The sequence below is a fragment of the Pterocles gutturalis genome, unplaced genomic scaffold (assembly GCF_000699245.1).
Source record: "Pterocles gutturalis isolate BGI_N339 unplaced genomic scaffold, ASM69924v1 scaffold4463, whole genome shotgun sequence".
In the NCBI taxonomy this organism is placed as follows: Eukaryota; Metazoa; Chordata; class Aves; order Pterocliformes; family Pteroclidae; genus Pterocles; species Pterocles gutturalis.
Window position 1 is genome coordinate 97,931 of NW_010117802.1, and position 3,998 is coordinate 101,928.

Here is a 3,998-nt window from a genome sequence, read left to right on the forward strand (position 1 = left end):
CTGCAACATACCATTCACACACATTTAGTTAAAGACTTCACAGAATATTCTCACCTCAACCTGTGTTTGATTCTCATGCTCTGAGATAATGGAGATGGTCTCTGGAGAAACACGGAGTTATGAGGGCTAAAAAAGAAAGAATTTGGGCTGTGTAATGTAACAAGGTAACTTCTGCCTCTAGGATGTCATCACTAAACACAAAAGAACACAGCGCTAGCAAAATAGTTTCTTTCTCAGAATTAATGTTTTTAAAACATAAATCAGATTTACTTTTCAGTTAAGCAGTCTTCCTGATGAGGAAAAAAGAATTATCAAAAACAGACTCTTCATCCTTGTGGAACTACATTTGTTCGAAAGCTCCTGGGTTCTCAGACAAAAGCCTTTCAGGGAAAATAAGCAAGAAAGGGTACTTTATCTGGACAGCTGAATGTCAGATTAATCTACAAGTAGCAGCCAAGGCTGAGGAGCAGACAGCTCTGGTATGAAAAGGAGACATTCAGGTAAATGATGGCATGACCTGCTGGATTAATTGACTCATAACATCTTTTTGCACTCTGATAAACCTGGTCCCAAGGAATCACATGGCTCTTAGGAGAGCATGAGGCTGCCTTCATAAATGCCCACCCAGGTGCTCAGGAGCAGCTTCACTAGGACCTGTGCACAGTCCCAGCTCTGACTCCTTTACAAGATGTTCATGCTGACCTGCCTGCTGATTACAGTCAAACTGATCCCAACCCACACTAACCCCGAAGCAGAACGAGTATTAACACGGCTGAGAGCACAACAGAATTATTGCAAAACAAGATGTCAGGAATAAGCATCCTTATCTCAGCATGTTTGATACTGAAGAACCACATAAGCCTTTGCCACATCACTAACATTTCTGACCATTGTGTCCACCTACTTAACGCATTAATATCCTTCCAAATTAGGAGGATTATGTGGAACACAGTTCAGAATAAGAAGTGATTATCTTTCTTCCTCCTCCATTTCCTCCAGATGTGCAAACACTTGAGATTCTCATTACAGAGGCTGCAGTTCTGCTCCTTTCAGTAATTTCGTACACAAAAAGCTTTAAGAAAACAGGAACATGTCAGCATGTACAGACATGCTCCCTATGGAAAGAGCATTAAGAATTTTTTCCTTGACTGTTCAGTTAATCATCCACCATGCATTCATTCATAGCACCCACAACCTTGAAGGCTGCCCAGGTCACCAGTGAAATGGAGCAGCAGTTTACAGCAAACTGCTGAAGTACCTGGTTCAAACACAGGTACTCCTATTTATGGCAAAATAAAGCCAGACAGCAAACTGTGCCATTTCAGATACAGAGAGGAGAAAAGAAACACCCATCTCTGTTTCCATTCTCTCTTCCAACCCCACCCCCTCCATATTATCACCAACTTGAAGGCATCCAGACCCATTTGCTTACTGGCATTACTGACATGATCAGCTCTTGCCTAACTGCTGCCACAGAGAGGACTTTTTTTCCCCTTAGCAATGATGATTTACCACAGTAATGAAGTGACAGAAATGCCTACAGTAGATTTCTGAAATAGACAGCATTGCTAAACACACACAGGATCTGCTGCTGCTCGAGTCATCTCGCCCACCCCGGATGCCAACATTTGCTGTTAACGCTCTCATCGGCACAATGCTACTGGAATGCGTGTTGCTTTACAGATGAGAACAAATCAAAAACTCTGAAGCCTGAAAGCTTCTGCAGTTCTGCAAAAAACAGCACACTAAATCTGGCCCAGGTTTAACAGTTAGGGGTGAGGAATTTGTACACCTATTCAGCTGAAACAGTTGAGAAATCTAGGGAAGGTGAAATTGAGATTCAAATATCGTGTTTCACATCAGGCTCTTAACACCCCTACACTTGCTGGAACAGATGTCAGATCACTGAAGACTGTAAGCATGGAAGAATCCATGATTTGGTTTCTGGAAAGCACTGATGAAGCCACAAAAGTTAATCATATTTTTATTCCTATAACATTTTAACTAATGGACAGTGTTATCCACAGCTTTGCATGAAGCTCTTCTTAAATACTGCACCTTATTAGAAGTGTTGGGAACTTGGAAGGCAGTGAACAACAGATCAAGGGTTAAAAGAATTTCTAAGCTATAGGTATATAAGACATCACAATATCTGTTCAACTCTCTTCACTCAAGAGTTGAAAATCAAGTTTTGGAAAAAGCAGGCTTTTACAACAGTTCCCATCCTTAAAGAAAAGGTGGAAACCCTTAAAACTCTGCCAAGTTTCACTTTTATTCTAGAGCTTTACAGTTCTGGTCTTAACCAAGGTTTAGTCCATTTAGCTGGGAAGGAAGAAAGTTATTTGAGACAGTTCAGCCATCTGGCAGAACAAAGAACGAAATACATACAGGGTTTCCATAAAAATGAGTGAAGACTTGCAAGGCTTTTTCCTGTAGTGTTGTCTTGCTCTAACTACAAATATCACTGAGGTACAAGCAGAATATATACAGCTGTCTCAGATGTGTACCACACCTTTGATCTCTGCAAAGTATAATTGATACAAACTTTTACACTATTTCAGCTTCCTCCACAAAGTCGCTGCTAGCGGGTATGGAGAGCCTTCAGAAAGGCACAGCTCGGCAAAGAATGCCCCTGTAGAAATGCATATCTTGACGCATTCCCATGGAGAGTGAATTGGCCAGAATTAGAGGTCCCTATGAAAAACAAAGGTTTTATTCAAGTGATCTTCCCTGAAACACCAGAGGCCATTACTGCCATAACACTGGTTTTAGGGCTTTTAGTCCTAGATCAAAGACATCATGGTCATACTGACAGATACTCACTAAAGCTGAACTTTGTTCCTAAACCACTGACAGATTACCTTCATACTAGCAGCCTTCCTGCCAGATCAAGTATCCTTTATCCCCTAGCTAGCATTCAAGTCAGGAGAAATAATCTAATATGTTTTCTGACCAATTCCAAGGAATCTGAGTTGTGGGCTCAAGCCTGATCCAGACTTGATGATCTTGTAGCACACTGGTGCTACAAACACATGCGGTTAATGAAGCAACCTGAGCACTGTAAATGCTCTCCAATGCAGAGACCGTATGCACAAGTACCAATCCTGAGGCTCATCTGCTACCGCCATTCTCACTGTTCTCAACTAATCGGGTTTGCAAGCACAAAACAAGAGAGAACAAGACTTGTTTTTCACATACATGCTGTTAAAATAGACTTACTGGGATAGATGAAGGAGGTGAAGCACCTTGTATGAAGAAATAGGGAAGCTGCCAGAAAATAAGAATCTCATGGAATTGTGTCATTTGATAATGGAAAAATATTATTCAGTCAGAAAAATTCCTTTGCAAATACACCGATAGAGAGCAGGAATAGTTAAGATTGCGTGTCTCCTTGAAAGAGAGGTATTATCTGTGTTTAAAGTGCTTCACCAGACAAACTCTTATGTTCTATCAACAGTGGTTATTTGGGGGTACATTTTGAAAGCAAGGCTCCCGGGGCACAGACAGGTTTTTCCACTGCTGCAATTCAGCAAAATCACACTTCAACGGAGCAGCAGCAATTAACACCAGCTGAGAGCTCAGCTTTACATATTCAGAAAAAAATAAAATCATAAGCACCCAGCAGAAAGGAAACTCCCAAACTTGTCTGCTTTATTGTCTTTTTGAGGGAGGAAATACGGGTTTGCACTACACATGTTACAGACTATTGTTTAGCAGCCCTTGTGCTTAAATTAGGCACATTTAATTAAACACGACTGCGTGGAAGCAGGAAAAAGCTGGTTTAGACAAGTTCAGAAAGTGAAATTCTGAGCATTTTACCCATCGTCCCAAAAAGAAGAGAAAGAAATCCCATCCTGCGAAAACTGGATGCCCTCTTAGTTTCCCAACAGCCGCTTCCCGGAGACTTTTGACAGCGCACCGCGACTCCCGCACCTCCTCCCTTCGAAACGCGCTGCCTTGGGAAGAGGGAAGCCGGCAAAAGCTATAAAACAAAATTG